This window comes from Quercus lobata, chromosome 5 (genome assembly GCF_001633185.2).
Source record: "Quercus lobata isolate SW786 chromosome 5, ValleyOak3.0 Primary Assembly, whole genome shotgun sequence".
Lineage (NCBI taxonomy): Eukaryota > Viridiplantae > Streptophyta > Magnoliopsida > Fagales > Fagaceae > Quercus > Quercus lobata.
In genome coordinates, this window is record NC_044908.1 from 78087628 (window position 1) to 78107858 (window position 20231).

Consider the following 20231-nt stretch of genomic DNA (forward strand, 5'->3'; position numbering starts at 1 on the left):
TTGGTCATGCCTGGCTCCTCGGACCACATACCTTGGGTAAATTGATATTTTAAATTATTTTTCAAGGTATTAAACAGAACCTTAGTTATGTCTGGTTTCTCGGACCACCTACTTTGGGTAAATTAATATTTTGTGTAATATTTTTAAGTATCAAATAGAACCTTGGTCATGCCTGGCTCCTCGGATCACATACCTTGGGTAAATTGTTATTTTTAAATCATTTTTCTAAATATCAAACAAAACCTTGGTCATGCCTGACTCCTCGGACCACATACCTTGGGTAAATTGATATTTTAAATCATTTTTCTAAGTATCAAACAGAACCTTAGTCATGTTTGGCTCCTCGGACCACATATCTTGAGTAAATTGATATTTTAAATCATTTTTCTAAGTATCAAACAGAACCTTGGTCATGCCTGGCTCCTTGAACCACATACCTTGGGTAAATTGATATTTTAAATTATTTTTCTAAGTGTTAAACAAAACCCTAGTTCTGCTTGGTTCCTCGGACCACGTGCCTTAGACAAGTTCATACTTTCTATTATTTATCTAAGTATCAAGTAGAACCAGCCATGCTAAGTGGCAAAAATCTTTGTTATAATGACATGATCAAATGAACACTCATAAGCACTTAGAGCATTTGAAGGTATATCTATGATCTGTTTAAAAACTAATTATCATCCCCAGTTCCTTAGACTTATTGATAAGTGGAAAACTAGGTGGAGCCTAATATGAATAGATGCTCTGCAATTATGTACGTTTTCGAGATTAAGGTTACACTTTGTTGGGATTATGGACTTAGTAGGTTTAACGTGTTCTGTTGCCAATCGTGTGGGGTGTAGTAACTATGCTACCACTTACGCAAATAACTAAATGGAGCTATATCTCATTTCCATGTTAGTTAAGAGTTAAATGAAACGGAAGCTATGCTATAAGATCCATATAAATAACACAAGTATGAAACAAAAATTTATAACTATCCTTAAACTGATTACAAAAGGGAAACTAATTACAAGTCTCAGAAATAGAAACAATAGTTTTAAAAAATAATAATAATAAAAGGGGAGCAAAGAAGACAAGACAACTTAGGGCTTCATTTTTATCACAAGCTTGTCTTTTGGAGTCTTGCCAGGTTGAGTGGTAGCTGCCGTGGAGGATGCTGGACTCTTACCCTTGGGGTCCTCCTTGGTAGGTATTGGGAGAGTTGGTAGAACAATCTCCATATTGTGAGGTGCCTCATTTTCCTTGGATGGGTCTTTAGGGTCAACTGGGGGTAGGATAGCATCATAGGCCACTTCCTTGGTCACCTCGGCTAGTTTCTCAGCACCCTCAGGGAGCCCTGCCTCCTTAGATGAGCTTTGGACTGAAGGGAGAGCTTTGGCTGGGCTCCCCTTCTAGGTATCTGCCTCCTTGAAGGCAGCGTCAGCCTTGGGGCTCGAGGAGCCTGAAGCTTGAATGGCTGGAGGGTAGTACACACTTTCTGCTCTCTTAAGGGCAGAGGAGGCCTTAACCTTAGCTTGTTTGAGGGCCTTGTTCCACACTTGGAGGCAATAGTACCTACATACCTTTGAAACCTTAGCCCTAAGAGCTTTTTCAGTCTTTGCCACTCCTACTTCATACCCATATTGCTCTCCGCTTGATCTTTGGCCTTCTCGGCCTCTTCTAGTTTCTTTGACAGAATTTTTACTTGATCTCTAGCGGTAGCTAGATCGGCCTCGATTTGGTGAAGTTGTTTGCGCCGGGCTTCAACTTGTTTCTCTGTCCAATCCAAGGCTGCCTCAGCACTTCTTTTGTCCCTTTCAACCTCGATCAGTTTGGTGGTTAGCTCTTGGGACTTTTTTTCTGCCACCTTAAAGGCCTCCACAGTAGCTATGCGTCTTGCTTCTTCGTCCTTCATCATCCTATGAGAGGAGTTTACTATTTCCTCGGCCCTGTGTGCAGATCGGACAGCCTTTCAAAAGAAAACAAAGAAATATATATATAAGTACGAGGATTAGAGAAAACAAGGACAGGTATGATTTAAAAAAAAAAAAAAAAAAGTTAGGAAACTAACCAGGGCGAGGTCCCTTTTCAAACTGAGGAACACCTTGTGTTTCCTCATCGACCTAAGGTCAGCCATGTCTTCGGGTAGTAGTAGAGCCTACTCCACAGCATCGGCTACATACCCTGCCCTCCCCTGCTGAAAGTTTCTGATTGAAGCATCAGCAGGCAAGGGCACTCCATCCAGCACTCCTTCCACTACTTCCTAGCTTCTCTAATCCCTTTTCCTTTTGTGATCGGCAAGGTTAGGTCGGAGAGGTTGAGTGGGCAGAGGGGGAGGAAGCTTGACTTAAGAAGTCTTCTCTTATGCTTTGCCCCCAGCTTGGGACTCCATCACATCTAGAATATTAGCCCTAGGCTTGTGCTGAATCCCCATTGCTTCAGGAACAATTGTATCTTCTTAGGTGCTACTTACTTGGACCAAAGAAAGGTGGCTAGAATCGCCGACTTGAGGCTCTGGTGATGGGAGCTAGTTGAAGATGGCAAACTCGTCCTCAGAGTCAGACACTTCAACTACTTCTTCCTCTTTTTCTTCTTTTTATTTTCTCTCTTCTTCTTCCTCTTCCTTGATAGCAGGATGGGAAGAGGTGGCCTTTCCAATTGTATACTGAAGTGGCAGGGTTACATTGGGTATACCTTCTGGAATAGGGTCGATGGTGAGGAAATCGAGGACAACAACACTTATACGGTGCAAGCACAAATCTTTTGCTTTGATTGCACACTTTGGCACCTGGAAGCTTTCAGAGATGGGGGTGTAGTCGAGGATTAGGTGTACCGCTCTGAGCTGACCGTCACTATGGACGAACATCTCGGCCTTCAGTATCTTGTCTAAGCTCGGTTGGTTGACAAGACTGAAGTTTGGAACAACAGCGTTCTTATCTGCAAAACCATTAGGAAAAACAAAAACATTGTCAACAAAAAATAGTGCAAATCAAAGGAAAACTCACATACAAACACAAACAAAAGAAAAGGGGAAAGGGGTGACTTTGAAATAATCAACCTAGACCTAAAGCCCCACCTAGTGTCCCCTTTCTCATCGGGCAAGGGAGGCCATAGTGCCACTCCCTTGAAACGATCAAGAAGTCCTTGTTTAGGCCTTTGTTGGAATCAGGGAGGCATTGGATGAGCCTAATCTTGGGGTACTTAGATTTTAGGTAATACCCCTGCCCCTTTAGGTGATGGAGGTTGTAAATCCAATTAACATCATGATAGGTAAGACCTAAGCTTATTTTCTCGTTAAGGGCATCGACGCTATCTAAAATCCTAAACATGTTTGAGGCACATTGGGTGGGAGCTAATCTGTGAGCCCTAAGGTAATCCCTAGTGATGGTGCCCATGGGGATTCTCATCCCTCCCTCTATAGAGGCAATCATTGGGATTACCACTTCTCCCTCTTACCTTTTCTCGTGCCATTCCCCTTCCTTATAATACCTAATTGACACTCTTGGCAGAATCCTATACTGAGCTTTAAAGCTCTCTATATTCTCTGTGGAGTCTACCAAGTGAGCAAATCTACCCATATTTAGAGAAGGGTTGGAGGTGCTAAGATAGTAAAGGAAAAACTAAGAAGGCTGAGGAGGAATAGACGCGGAGAAAAGAAAAGTAGATGGAAAAATAAATGGAAAGGTTTGTAAAGACTTATGCAAAGAAGAAAAGTCTCCTTGGACAGGCTCTTGGAATTTATGAGGGCACGAGTAGATTGAATAAGTGCGTAAGTTCAGTGTGTGAGTGCTAAAGTGAGATGAATGAAGTGTTTGAGTAATATTTATATAAAATAGAGAGTGAAAAGCGGGAAAATTGCCACCCGAGTTCCAACAAAATCCTCAGTCGTTGGATTTGCATTGCTCTGTAGAACGTGGGGAACATGGAGCAGCAAAAATTTAATGAAGGCGCGTCTTGGATGCCAAAGCGTCGGAAGCGTGCGTTGGACAGTTAAAAAGATACCTGCGTGAACAGAGATAATGTGTGATAAGGTACGGGGTCATTGTAATGACATTAAAATCCTCCTTTCTTTCCAAGAAGCCAAAAAGGAGAATTTCGAGGGGCTATTTTAGGGTTGATGGGTCCAGTAGTGTATATTGGGCCGGAGGCCCAGTCCAAGAACACCTGGTAGTCCAAGGACAAGTAAACGTTATTATGGAGTTTGGTGTTCATAAATAAAGGAGGGGATCAGGCCATGATGATCGAAGACAATGGTCCGAGGATGAATGTCTCCTCGGCTTGCTTAGCTGAGGATCGATGGTATGGTCTGCCATCTAGGGCAACGTTCTAGGAGGTTCTCTTGATAAGAACGAACACCCTAGAAGCGTAGGACAGAGGGAAGCCATATAATATCTAAGAGAAAGCTGCTACCACCACATTGAATGCTTTGTAGCTAACTTTTTGGCCGCATTAATAAGGAAGTGATACCTGAATAGTAATTTTCAGCCTTACAGTTACTCCCCAAAGACTTCAGGAAGGTGATGATGGGACAAGGATCAACGCCAACAATCTACTCTACACGTGGAGGGTAGAAATGAAAGAGGGAGAATAGTATAAAATAAGAGGAAGGCCCTGAGAAAAGGGATCAGAGAATTAAGAGAGAATTACTGTAGCCATAAGAACAATACTTGTAACCAACTTCAAGAGATATATACAAGAACTGATCTCCTCAGATTGTGCCGATGACGATTTTCATTAGATACAACCAGTCTATTTTTACTTTATGGTCATTTGGATCCACTGTAATTGTTACCCAACTCATTAGAACCTACTTTTCCAACACACTCTCTACAAATTTATTGTATTGGCCTCTTTGGGCCTAGATCCTTTACATTTTTGGGCCTAGGATCCGAACTGTGTCCTTACAAAATTTATTGATATTATAAGGTTAATATAAAATAGTACAACATAAATAAGCATTAAAAAAATATTTCATAATAATCCTACAAGTCTAATTATTTTGATTAAATAAAAAAAAATTACTTTTGATTAATTTAGTAAATTCACATGCAAATGCATTATTCTTTAATGAAAATTGAATTAATCAAAGGAAATAACTTTAGTAATATTTAATAAATGGAGAGAGATGTGATAGAATAAGTTGAAAAATTAAAACTGACATAAATCTCTAATAAATATAATACACTTCATAGTTGTTCACAAGCAACATGTGTGGTGCGTTGGTCATGATGCTGGACTTGATTCTTAAGTAACGCTTAAGTCTCAAGTTCTAAACTTCCACGGCTCCCTTTTCTCTATTTTTAAAAAATAAAGTCAACTCTTTGACCGGTTGAATCGGCCCATGGTTCGATCGGTTTTTCGGGTTGAACACCGGTTCAAGAGGTTCACTCAAAATATTTAAATACCTGGTTTTCACATATAAAAAACTGGATTTGTGACTAGTTCATGGGTAACCCGATCTGACCGGCCGGTCCGGTTTTGATAACCTTAAATAAAGATATCCACCCATCATTAATCCTTGGAATTGAGGCTTACACTCCACCTCAAATCAAAATAAAGTGTAAACCCAAACAATTATGTTGTACTTAGGCCCACATATGTTGGTGACCACAAAAGTAAATTTGTGCCTTTTAATCCAAAACAAAACAAACCAAAAAAAAAAAAAATTTATTGTAACTTTTGTGACCTGTTTCTCTCACACTTTACCCTGCTAATAACTGTATTATACTGCAGGTTAATTTTAATTTTAATTTATTGGTTTTATTATAATCATGGTGGAATAACCATCTTTTTTGGATTGTGCAATTGCAAACTGCAAAGCCTTTTGAAATGCTCTCTTATGGCTACTATATATGTAACTTCTTTTTTATTCATTTTTTCGGGAACCGGCTAATGTGTGATTTAAAAAAACACCTAAACAACGTTAGCAAATAAATTAGAACAAAAATATAGTAAATTTGGACATCTTGTTTGGAAAACCAATGAAGCTATACACACAAAACATACACGTATAATTGTTGGTGTATTAATTTTTAGAAAGTACTTGATACCAAATTAAGTAACTAAAAAAAGATGGTAGTGATTTCATCATTTCATCACAAGTTCTAGACTATACTATTTTGTGTAGTAATATAAATTATCTTCTTCTTTTTCCTATATATATATTTTGTTTGTTGGCAATAATTTTACATTATAGGTATTATATTCAAAAAAAAAAAAAAAAAAAAAAAAAAGAATAGAGAAATCTTAGAGGAAGTCAATCCTACGTTAATTGCAAAAAATTAGTGCATTGCTCCATATAGTCTGGGGTTTTAGCGACCATCAATTTCAGAAATTGATATTTCATTTACAAAAGTTAACATGTCTCTATTATTGTTAGTACTTGTCGAAATAAATGCTGGTTTTTTTGGAGAAGGAAGAGGTGTGTCATTACCCAACATGAAAACCACTGTTAACATGGTTGGCCGATCTCTTGTATGTTCTTGCACGCACAAAAGCCCAATTTGAATGCATCTCAAAACTTCATTAGCAGGATATGTCTCACCTAGTGACACATCCACAATTTCCATGACTTTTCCTTCTCTTCATAGGTCCCAAACCGACAAACAACATATTTATCATATTAGGCTAAATAAGATATGCCTAATTTTGTAGTCATTGTTTGCACATGTACATGTACTTACAAGTTCATTCAAATATGGGGAGGGACCATCATGGTAATAAGTACCATTCTTTTTACCAACAATTATCTCTAGTAGTAACACTCCGAAGCTATATACATCTGATTTTATTGAAAATATTCCTTGCATTGCATACTCTGGTGACATATAACAACTGTCATAAAACAATAAAAAGGAAACCATTGAGCCTTGCACATTATTAAACAAAAAAAAAAAAAAAAAGGATCAAAGATGGCCCTTTGGGCACTAACAAAGCATATAATATTAGAAGTAACGCAAGATGAAAAATGACATGAAGACATCTCATGAGGATATTTTGCAATAGCAATTCGGGAAATTTGGAAGTTAGCAAGAATCAAGGAGATAATGGCAATCAGCAGTCAAAGTTAAAGAGAAAAATTAGCAAGCCAATGTATCTAAAAGATAATGTCCCTTGATTAAGACTAATCTGTCAGTCAAGTACATATTTAGCAAAGGAGCTATTAGAGTTGATTTGTTGTAAAAATGTTGTGAACGAGAAATTATTAGATCCATCAAGAGGACTACTAACGTGGTCTTCCCAACTAATAAGACAATGCCATTTATGCAAATGTGTGAGTGATCTTCCTAATTAGCATATAAGGAATAAAAAATAAAACTTACTAGGTGACGTCACATTTACATAAATAATAGTATTTTATTGGTTGAAAGGTTAGAAAAGACCACGTCAGCAATCCTCCTAGTGGACCTAATAATTTCTCGTTGTGAACATGGCATTTTTCTTCAATTTTAGTACATTCTATAGTAATTCTCCTAATTTGCTGCAAATTGGAGTCCAGTGAAAATTTAAATGACAATGTCTATCTTTAGTGGAAGTTAGAAAGTAAAAAATTTGGATAGCAGCAAATCACCTCCTTAGAGTCCGTTTGGCAAAGATTATTTTTGCTACTATTTATAGGTCCCATTGCACTTTTTGGTACTATTCATGGGTCTCACTATACTATTTTAGCTAACTTTTACCTTTATCTATAGTACTTTCAACAAAAAGTTTTCAATTTCAGCAAAATAAGTGAATCATAGACAGACCCTTAATTGATTTCCTTTCGTTTATTTCTCTTATCAGCATTTTAGTTGACTTTGGAATCTTATTTGAATTTGAATTCTTTACTAGGATGAGGTTGATTTCCTTTCCATGTTTATTTTTATCATTATTATCATTCTTGCGCTCCATGTTTGCAGTAGGTGGACTTTTATTATAAAAGGGTGTATAGGGATCTTGGAAAAATTGAATCTTTTGTATTATACCTTTAATTATACCTTTTGTATTATATACCTTTTGAAAATCTTTAGATTTTCATCAAGAGTTGCTATAGCACTCTTTTGTCTCTTTCTCTTCGTCTTGATCATGGCTTGACAACCCATTGATCAGAGTAAAGTCGTAATTTGACTACTGTTTCATAATTCATTCCGCTGCATCATTATGCTATAATTGCAGGCTTAACTAGCCTCATGTCAAAAAGGAATTATAAAGATATTCTTGAAATTTTTCTTAGAAAGACCTGCAATTTGTGATCTTCTTTAAATATGAAAATGATAGTCAAGAAATCAGATAAAAAATATAAATATATCTTTGTTTTCTAGCACACTTACTATGTTCCAACAACGTGATTTGTATTTACTTCAATTTGGTCACCTCCAACAATTCTAGCCATACCAAAATCTGATATTTTTGGATTTAGAGTATTGTCGAGTAGAATATTGCTGGCCTTTAAATCTCTATGGATAATTCTTAATCTTGAGTCTTGGTGAAGATATAAGATACCTCGAGCAATTCCACAGATAATCTCAAATCGCTTTCCCCAATCTAAACATGACCTTTTTTTTTGGCCTGAATGAAGACATTTAGATTAGATTGAGAGCGTGTGTGTGTGTGTATAATCTCATAATAGGCTTGTAATTGGAAGACCACTTTCTAGTGATGATGAGCGAATTTTATGTGAAAAGAGAACATACCAAAAATAAAAGAGTCTAAACTTTTATTAGGCAAGTACTCATAGATTAACATCATCTCTTCCCCTTGAATGCAACAACCTAAGATTCTCACGAGGTTCCTATGTTGGAGTTTAGCAATTAGTGCAACTTCATTTTTGAACTGTTCTACTCCTTGTACTGTGTGTTTTGATAGTCTTTTTACTGCTATTTCCATTTTATTTTGTAGCAAACCCTGAAATTAAAGCCCAAATTTCATGTTGTCATAGTGCACAATTATTGAGAGAAATTCAACTTAGTGAATTATTTGGGCAAGCCCAATTTCACCTAACGAATTCATGATCAATGAATCCCTTTAAACATTTTGGATGGAATTTATGATGCATTAACAAACTTGAAACAAGATTGATCAATTTTCAGGACTATTTCTAAGAGACTGCCTTATAAACTGAGCCAAAACCACCTTTGCCAAGCTCGTTAGCAGCAGAGAAGTTATTTGTGGCTGCAATAATGGTCTTCAAATCATATACTGGAAATTTTGAATTGCTTTTAGATCCATCGAATTCACTTCTACTTGGAGAGTCTTCGAAGTTTGGTAAATTGGAGTCAGTGCTTTGCCTCTTCGCTGTCATAAAACAAGTAACAAATGAAGTTACCATATTTTTCCAATTATGAATTCCCACGCAAAAGCCCCATTTAATGAAACTGAGGAAACATACTAAAATGTACTGTTCGGTTGGCAAGAATTTTGATTCTTGAGAATCTAAAGATTCTCGTGAGTTTAAACTTTTGGCTTGCTTTGATTTTTTATTAAGGAAATATTCTGGATTTTATTATGTTCCTGTGAATGGGAAACATTTATACAAACATTCAATTGCATCAATAATAGGAGAAAAATTATAATTCACATAAGCATAATTATGGAAAATGCTAAGGACACAAAAAATCCAACAATTATTGCCACAGCTTGTCACATGGCAAGCTATGAATGGTGGAGGTCAAATGGTGAGTCCACACCTCCACTACTCATAACTCGCCACCTGATAAGTTGTGGTAAAAGTTGTAAAATTTTTTGTGTCCCTAGCATTGCTCAAAAATAAAATTAGAGGAAAATAAGAGGAAGAATTGAAGTTTGTAATTTTCTATATCATTGACAGGATATCCCACTGGGCTGCTTTTATTGAGCCTTAACAAGTATTACTGTGTCCTAAGAAGTAAGTGGTTCTAGATAATGAAAGTTCCTCAAGCCTAATGATGGGATTGGACAAACATCCTATCACCAAAATGGGCATTTGCCCCTTTCGCCTAAAAGATGTAGCAAAATGTCCCTGATTTGAAATTATCAAGCAAAATGCCTTTATTTTGAAACTCAATTTTTAGAAAATTGAGTTTTAATGAAAAACTCGATTTAATGAAAATTGAGTAATGTGAGAAATTTTACATGGAACTCGAGTTCATGGAACTTGAGTTCCATGTTTTTTTTTTTTTTTTTTAAGTTTGATTTCACATAACTCGATTTTCTAAAAATCCAGTTTTTCATTGAAACTCGATTTTTAGAAAATTGAGTTTAAAATAGGGGCATTTTGCTAGATAGTTTCAGAACATGGGTATTTTGCTGGTAAGTTTTGGCGAAAGGGGCAAATGCCCATTTTGGCCAATATCCTATATGCTAGTGCAAGTTTTGATTGAAGGGTGAAAAGTAGTTCATGTGGCTTGGTAATTGACAACTTGAAGGTGTTTTGATCCCTGAATATGGCCATAAGGTATCCCAAATTTAGCAAGAGAGAAGTTGTTTGTGGCAGAAACTATTGTGCTAATGTCGAAAAATAATAAATCTGGTTTTCTTCTACCTTCAACAAGCTATCGAGTCTTTCTTTGTTGAACTTGCAGTAACATCATTAAACAATGTGAGTTGTCCTCCCTTTGCTGTTCTCATGCAAGAACCGTTACAAATGATGGTTAAACTTGTAATCATGACAAGTTTCATTTTGAGCATATCCAAGTCCATCCAATTTCCATTTTTGACGGGGCTGTGAAATTGCTACAGGAATATCAGAAGCTAAATGAGGGTTGTGTAGTTTGTAGAAAGTTTTGTTTTGTTGGCTTTCTGTTCTTTGTATGTGTTAAGTTTTGATTTTTCATGTTAGTTTTGTTGACTTTAATTCCATGCCAATTTGATTGTAATTCTTTTAATCATTCACCTGTATTTATGTGGGATTAATTGTAATGGGTTTACTTTACATTTTGGTGAAGAACTGCTTAAGGGAATTTCGCGGCTTGCTCGTGACTGGCTCATGACTACTTCAACTCGCGAAAGGTTACGTACGGAGTACATGCATGAAGTTCAACCGTCTGTTGTGTTAGGCTGTCTTGCGACTTGCTGGTGACTTAGCTAACCCATGGAGACTCGTGAAATGGACTAATAGCTAGATTTTGGTGTATATGTTTCCCTTCTTCACCCATACTATATATACTTTTATTACTCACAAAATTGTAAGAAGAATTTTAGAGAGAAAATCCTAAAAGTCTATTTAAGAGTTAAAGATTGTCATCCATCAATCATCTATACATTTCTCTTAGTTTTCTTCACTCTTTTCCCTCCCAATTTCCATATCCTACAAAAGGAACTTAGCCCAAACACAATCTACACACATTCTGAGTGTAGAGATCTGTTTTGGTGTATTTGGGAAGTATTCGGTTTATACCAATTCTTGGTAGGTGCAATTGTGGAATCCAAAAAACTAGCGAAGACAAGACTTAGTGAAGCTAGAGCTCGGAGCGCTCAAGTACTTTGGGTAACTTAGGTTTGGAGGGTCTTTGTGTATTCATGTACTCTAATTGATTTTCTAGTGAATTATTTTGGCTTGTCGGGAAGCTGAGAGGTTTTTCCACCTAGGTCTCCTATTTTTCTATTTGATAACACATCGCATGTTATCTCATGTTTGTGCTCTCTTTCCCTTACTCCTTGTGCTTTTAATTGTTTGTAAATTATGTTTATCCATGCACTTGATGACAGCTTCGGTTGATTAGTGTGCTTATCTCTTATACTCAACATATTTTTTACTAATCAAACCATAATTTAAAATTTTGGGGTCTTAATTAGCTCTAATAATTCTACTAGTGAGCTTTCAGTATGCCTATAGACCATGTTGTTTCTTATGCACTTTTGTAATACTTGTATGCTTATATCAATAAAATATCTTTCATTTCATTCAAAAAATAATATATAAAAAAATATTTAAGAAGAAGAAGCAATTATATATAACTTTGGCTAAATTACAATAACCTACCTAGTAATTTATTGAAATGGCACTTCCCCTAGACATTTGTATCAATGACATTTGAAAGATACTAGATGCAATTAACTAGTAGTATTTAGACCCCATAATCCATTTTTACGGCTTAATACTCAATTAATCCTAAACTAAAATTTAGACAAATTTATGTGATTAGCAAATTTCATATTATATGCATACAACAAGCTAGGACAAATAAAAAGGAAGCAATATGAAATATGTGCAATAAGAGATGGCAAATACACGAAACCACCGAGACACGTTTTCAAAGAGGAAACTAGAGCACCCGATGAAAATACTTGAGCCCTCCTAAGTACTTAAGCCCTCCAAGTTTCAGCTAACAACTGGAATCACCAAGCTATTTCTTTTTCTAGCTTCCTAGAGATCCATTGTTAAGCCATCAAACTTATAGGATTAGGATTTCAAGCTCCAGTGGTTTCCATACCCTCATGTAACTCGCAACACTTTATATTTGGTGAAGGAGATGAAGGTTACAAATTTCTTTTAAGTGTAGGCCATTTTCGAGAGGAGAAAAGAGAATATACAGGAATTCCTGGTTCAAGGCTTAGGTTCACTCTATCACGACCGAAAAAAAAAAAAAAAAAAAAAATTCAAGGCTTAGGTTCACTCTATCACGACCGAAAAAAAGAAAAAAAAAAAGAAAAAAAAAGATGGAATGATGAACAAGTTGCTCTCAACTTTCAAGGATGATTTCTAATTTTTTTCCCACATCCTTGGCATGTAGAATGTGTGTCCCTTGGGTTATATGATAAAGCAAGAAAAATAGGATAGAACAAATCAGTAGGCTATGTATGCATCTTGTTCACAGCTTGGTCACGAGAAGGTCGTGACGAGCATTTTAACAAAGCTCCTAACTTTGGCTGCCACGTGTCACTCACCGACTAAGCAAGTTGTAGAATGCAACTAGGGGTGTCCAAACAAACTCGTGACCTGACCCATTCACCCAACTTGTCCTGAGAACCGGCCAACCAACACCAGTGACGATTAACGACAAGTCTTCACCCCAAAAACCCAAGAATTGCAAGTCTGAGCATGAGAAATTGATTTTCAACCATCTGCACACCGGAAAGTTGTTGTTCTCTACCGATAATAGTGGTTTGCTAGTGTTTTCTATCCGATCTATCAAGATCTATTGAGATCTCGTTGAGATTTGGCCTAATCTCTTTGAGATCCGGCAGCTTTCGACAAAATCTAGCAGAATTTCACACCTTAAATCTGATCGGTACTCGAGGAAAATCCAAAAACCTGAGCCGACTCTTTTTACTAGTCAGCAGTAGGTCCAGGTATGGGAAACCCAAAGTGATCGAGTTGGTTTCGGGTTAGGCACAAACCCGACTCGGATATTGACTCGTGAACAGCCCTAATTGCAACTTTGACCAAAGTTGACCAAGTTCAAGTACATTATACCCCAAATACAATTTAGCCCCAAAAAATGCATAAAAAATCGGAAAATACATTAAAAAATGGGAAAATGCATAAAACATTGAAGTTGAATTAGCCAATAAAAACATAGACTCACCAACAATGACCTCCTTGAAATTTTTTTAAAATGCGATAGAAAAAGTTATGTATGACTTTTCTAATAAAATAAATAGAGTGTCACGGGTCCACAAACATTAATGAGAGAGTATAATTTTGTCCATAGCGTGGAAATGAATATATATATATTAAAAATGAAGTATTATGTTAGAAAAGTCATAGTGTTAGAGAGCTTTGATTTATTTGATGCATTTAGGCCCTTTTAGATATACATCATTATCAGTTTCTTTAAGACCTTCTCTCTTCTTCCCGCGTGTGTGTGCGTGTGTTAAAATACTTAGGTTATATTTAGCAACAATTTTTGTTTTCTATTTTCAAAATTTTTTTTTTGGGAATATTAAAAAAAAAATTTTCTTGTATTTTTTAAATAAAAAACATGTTTCATTAGTTGAAATTAAAAAAAAAAATAGTTTTTTGAAAAAACAATAGAAAATACTAAAATATGTTTTTATTAGGATTTAAACTCTAATATTAACTCATTAAATGAGATTGATTTATTAAATCAAATGCATGTTTTCATTGACTTTTGAAAATTAGAAACTGAAAACTGACATTTACATATTTTCAGTTTCCTTCACAAATTGAGTTTTGAAAACGGTTTTTGTTTTCAATCCATTTTGGGTTACCAAATAAGTTTTTTAGTCTCAAAAATAGAAAATTGTTTTTGAAAACAAAAAATAAGGGGAAAAAACAGTTACCAAACGTACCCTAAGTATTCTTAAAAATAAAAATAAAAAATAAAAAATAAAAGAAGAAGAAGAAGAAGAAGAAGAAGAAGAAGAAGAAGATTTATTTGTTGCATTAATTTAACCAAATCTCAAGGGGAGTGTTATATCTTGAAAGGTTTGGGAAGTGTTATGTTGTAAATCCTTAGAGGAGGTTGATGTAATTTTCACGAGGATTTGGCTTACCTCCAATACTTTTTTAAAGACATGTTCTTTTATTTTAAATATATAATGGCAAGTGGTAGTGTATTTTAATTCCTACTTTTTATTTAGTTAGTAGGTGATGTGGCAGTCTCTCATTAAAACAAAAGGAGATTCTTTTTAAAAATTACTGGAGGTAAGCCAAACCTTTTTCCTAATAGAGCTTAATGGTTATTCAACTATGACAGTGATTTCGAAATTAAAAAAAAAAGATGAATTTCTTGTCTTCTTAGTTGTAATGAAAACAAAAATCATAGTTGAAGATAAGACCCTAAGTTAATCTTTCAATTTCTTTATTAGAAATATCAGGAGGTGTTAATTAAGTTAAAAAACTTGTCTCTTAAAAAAAAAAAAAAAAAGTTAAAAACTCTCCCATCCAATTAATGATTTCTATACATATAATGATACTACATATCTAGGGATTTAAATCCTCTAGATTTCCTAGGATACTCTACCAAATAGATTTTCTTAAATCTTAATAATTTTTTAATAATTTAATGATCTAGATTCTGTCATGTCAGCATTCCACTAACAATAATTTTTTTTTTTGCAACATTATTTTATTATTTTAAGAATATTGTTAGTAGAATGATGATAAGGCCTAATTTAGGATTTAAGGAAATCTATTAGTAGAGTATCTTAAGAAATCTAGAGGATCTGAATCCCATATCTAGTACCTCCTTACTAATCAATTAATAATATCTATATTTCTCTCCAAAAAAAATATTAATGATATCTATATACCCATCCAAATTTTGTTTTCTTACCCTTTTTTTAATTTTCCAACCAAATATAGATTTATTCCTAGTAGATTATTCATTATTTGTGAAATGTCATGATTCGGGCAAGCAGTTTTAGCAAATTGGCTTCAACAAGCAAACTGATATAATATTAGTTAGCAACGTTTTCCAAAAGAATAACATATCCCTTATTAATTCATTATAGTTGGGAAAATGCTAAAATTATAACTGATTTTTTTAAAATAAAAATTAAAAAATAGTGTGACAATATATATATAGCTTTTTTTTTATTAAAAAAATTATATAAGAATGCAAAAATCTCATTTGGGAGACCATGATCTGTCATGTCACATGTGGCACTTTGCTAAAGTAATTTTTCATTTAACCTTTTACCTCACCTATTTTGTACTCTTCTCCCCAAAAACAAAAAGTTTAAGTTTATATCATTCTTATTTAAATCAACTCTGGTGAAAGATTATCCTCCATAAAGTCGAAACACATTAATTAGTTCATCTACTAATAACGTACTCTAATAACATAAACATGACATAACAAAAATTTTATAATATTTTCATAAGTCAACTAAACATTAAAATGATATCATAAATATCTAATACTAACTTTAAAACATTAAAAAATCAAAAACTATAATTAAGCAAACAAATAACTTATCACACCACCACCGAACACCATTGGCATGATGGTTACTCCACAAGTATAAGTTCTTGTGAGGTAAGGGGGATAAGTTTCAGGATCCAAGTCTCCAAAAGGGAGCTTCAAAAACACATACACTTTTTTTTTTTTTTTTTTTTTTTTATTAAGGACACATACACTTAAATAATATTAAAGTAACTTTTTATCTCAGATAAAATAAAATAAAAAACTTATTACGCCACATAATAAACTCAATAATATTGAATGTATTAAAATGCTTTATCATTATTTAAACTGCAATATTTCTACGTTATTTTTTTATCCTTTAATTACTCTTTACTTTAAGTAAAAAAGTGTAAGGGACATTTGTGTTCTATTTTAAATTTTCTCTTTTCATGATGAGTTTGTTACTTCAACTAATTTTTATGACAATTATGCTATAGTCTAGATTCTCCATCCCTTTGAGATTTAAAAATATATATTTATCCCCTTAATTTCGTATTACTTTAATTCAACAAAAACTTCTTTATGTTATTGCGACATTACTTTGTATTATTACTTCAACATATTTTGAACATTCTATGTGACATTTTCAGATGACTGTTTAAAACATTATTTGTGCATCACATGGGCCCTTTGCTAATCTATATGTATAATAATAGGTAAAACTAAGAGAAAATCCAATTAGAATCTAATTTTACGCCTCATGTTCTATCTAATCTAAGTTTTTAAATTTTTGTGTTAAATGAGTTAATTCAATGTAAAAATTGAATTTAAATTAGAATTTAATTTTTGACATGTGTCCCATCTAATCTAAGTTTTTTTTTTTTTTTTTTTTTTTTTTAATTTTTGTAGCAAATGAGTTAATTTTGTGTAAAAAACGAGTAGTCCAATATAAGTAAACCATAAAAAAACATAATTTTTGAATGATTTTATATTTATATATATATATATATATATTTTGGTAAAACTAAAAATAATTCAAGTTTATGAGTCATATATATATATATATTAATAAGTAAAATTGAGAGAAAATCCAATTAGATTTTAAATTGAAATTTAATTAGAGTTTAGTTTTGCGCCACGTGTCCCATCTAATTAAAATTTTAAAATTTTTGAACCAAGCTAGTTAGTTCAGTGTAAAAATTGGATTTCAATTAAAGTTTAATTTTATGGCACGTGTTCCATCTAATTGAAGTTTTTTAATTTTTGTGCCAAATGAGTTAATTTAGAGTAGAAACTAACAAGTCCAATATAAATAAATCATAAAAAATGTAATCATATATCTAACACTGTATATAAAATTAGAGGAAGAGAGAGTTTGAATGATTTTATATTTATGAGCCTTTTTTATAACTAAAAACAATTCATTTAGCACAAAAATTGTGTATATATATATATATATAAATATATATATGTATATGTGAATTTATATATACACACACACACACACATATACATATACAAAAACCAAAGAATTTAGAATTAATGAACATAAAAATATTTTAAAAATTGACAATTTACATTTTTTACCTGATAACATTCTTACATGACTTTTTAAAAAGTTAAAAAAAGAAGAAGAAAAGAATGATTATCAATAATATTTAAATTATATATGTAAGATTATTATGCTATGCATTTTATTATGTATCTTTTAAGTATATCTATGCATATGCATGGAGTTACAAACTAGTTTATAATAAATGTAGTATCACTCTATAATTCACACATGTTGATTTATTAACCAATGTGCATACCTTTCCTTTTCCTCTTTATTAACCAATGTGCACTGAGGAAAATTAGTAATGAAGTAACAACTAGGGCCACTACCATAATTGCCAGCCTCCTCTTGTTGGCAAAGAACCTCTTGAAATAATCTGGAAACAAGAAAATTTCTCCATTTATGCAACAAGATTTGTGCACAATTGTTTTTAAATTATTTTTACAATTAAGATGATAAATTGTAATCTATAATAATAATAATAATAATAATAATAGGTGAAGCTGAGAGAAACTCAAATTAAAATTCCAAATTAGAGTTCTAATTTTGCGTCATGTGTCCCAAATTATTTATTCTTATAGAGTTTTATTTCTTAATTTTAGAATCAAATATGAGACCACATTATAAATATTCATCCAAGTGAGTTATTAAGTACAAAAACCAAAAAGTTTAGAATAAATGAATCTTTAAAAAAAAGTGCTTCACAATAATTTTTTTTAAATGAAAAATTTACATTTTATACCTAATAATATCCTTACAAAATATTTTAAGGAGTTAAAAAAATATACAAATAACTATTAATAATATTTAATTTATCTATATATGAATTATATTATATATCTTATTGTATATCTTTAACCGTTTCCATGCATACACATGGTGTTAACAAACTAGTTATAATAATATCACCTTTACATAGGCATACTCCTAATATTATTTTTATCATGTATTAATTATGAAATCACATATTAAAAAAAAAAAAAAAAGGAGTGATAATTTTTTTTTTTTTTTTTATAGGAATAAGGATTATAATTTTTTTGCTAAAAGGAATAAGGGTTATAATTGTTGTGTGTATGTATGTTACAAAAATTGCCTCAGTAAATTGTCAAGTACCTAATTCAAATGCATCAACACGTACGTACAAATTTTGGCCTCCATCCAACACTCTTGTGTCCATCAATTCACCAAACCATCTCAAGCAACCAACTTCCTCTTTCACACCTATACCTCCATACGCTGTGCAAGAACAATTCTCCAAGCATCGTCGCTCACACTCCTTCAAACTCAGCTTCTCATCGACTCGTGCAAATGAACTATCCGGAAGCTTCACATTTTCCACCTTCACAAACTCTGCAACACCCTTGCAAATGGATGCCCCTCCATGCTTCTTCACACACCCACTTGTCGCATTTCTCGCAGACCATTCACTTGGTGATCTTGGTTCGAACCCAGGTAGACATGTGCACTCAAATTCAGTACAATTTTGAACTTGACACTTACCAAATGCACCACACTTCCCATAATTGTCACACCGGTCCAATGGCACTGTCCCTAGAATGTCCCATTCTTGATCTGAAATTGCACTCACAAAGCGATGAATTGATCCAGATCCATTCACCACCAATCTTGAGGATAATGATGCGCCTGGGTAACTTAAGCCCCAAACTGTAGAAGTCTCATACTCGTTGTTAAATAAATTGAAATTCATGACCGAATCATTACTTGACAATGTTGGTATTCCACTCCATCCAATACCATTCCAATGACCAGAACGCCACCACAAAATGTTACCTTTGTACAAAAACAACTCTGGGGAGGAGCTATTGGTATTGAGAATAAAGGAGAAATTCCCAATTCCTGGATCATCTTTGGACTTCCAAGATGTTAGAATTCGATTTAGACCGGTCTTCCGATCCAACCCAAGTTCCATGCTTGGAAGAAATGTATCAGTTGGATAGTCAAAGCTTTGCCATAGCACCTCACTTGTTTCATTAAGAAACAAGACTAGATTTCCTGAATCAGTGAGCTGAGCAAGAGTAATATTGTCGTTTGAATTTGTGACAATATTTGTGGACCAAATGGATTTCTTTCGATCCTCGCCATAGAGTACTAGGTTTCCATGAAGATCAATTGATAGAACCCCAGAAGTATCAGTGATAGGATTGTCTCTGTTTGCAACCCATGCCACGGGTTTTTCTGGAGCTTTATAAAACCAAATGCCAATATAACGGTTGGTGGACTCTCCGGGAGAAAAGAAACCAAGCGCAAAGGTTTCTCCGTTAGAGACTAAAAGGTCACCATCTCTGATGGGTTTGCTGATGGTTAAGGTGTCTTGTAAAGCGTCAAACTGGGGAAGAAGGAATGCAAGCAAGGTGTGTAGAAGGAGAAACCCCTTGGTAAAATACATGATCATGACGAGTAAGGTTGTGTGTAGGTCTTTTTTCTAACTAGAAAAAGAGGTTGAGTAGGTAAGGCTTTTCCAAGTCTTGGTATTCGATGCATATATGTAAGTTGGGTAAAGGGTGATGGGAGGTTGGAAGGTCAGACTCCGAGTTGATGTGGAGCACTTCTATCTGAACCTAAGGAACGGAAGAGCATCTGTGGAACCCAGGGGTGGGATTCACAAGCAGACTGATGAGTCAACAATACATGTGCTTTGGAGTTGCCCTTTGTCTAGGGATGTTCAGGTCCTTGTGAACGGAAATTTTTAGAAATGGCTGCTATTTCAACGGGTGTCAAGTGAATGCTAGCAACATGAGTTCGATTTAAGGGCAATATTGGTAAGCTGGGCAAATTGGCATGCTAGGAATAAGGTAGTCTTCGAAGGTCTTCAGCTTCATCCCATGCAAGCATTGAAGCATGCAGATACTGGATGCATGTAGGATTTGATGGATCATGGATACGTAAGAGGGTTTTAACCTTCA

The 20231-nt window shown here is 34.1% G+C and overlaps 1 pseudogene; it reads right to left on the reverse strand.

Annotated features, from left to right (window-relative positions):
• Positions 1 to 2344: 2344 nt before the first annotated feature.
• Positions 2345 to 20231, reverse strand: part of LOC115991196 — a 30389-nt pseudogene continuing 12502 nt past the window's right edge.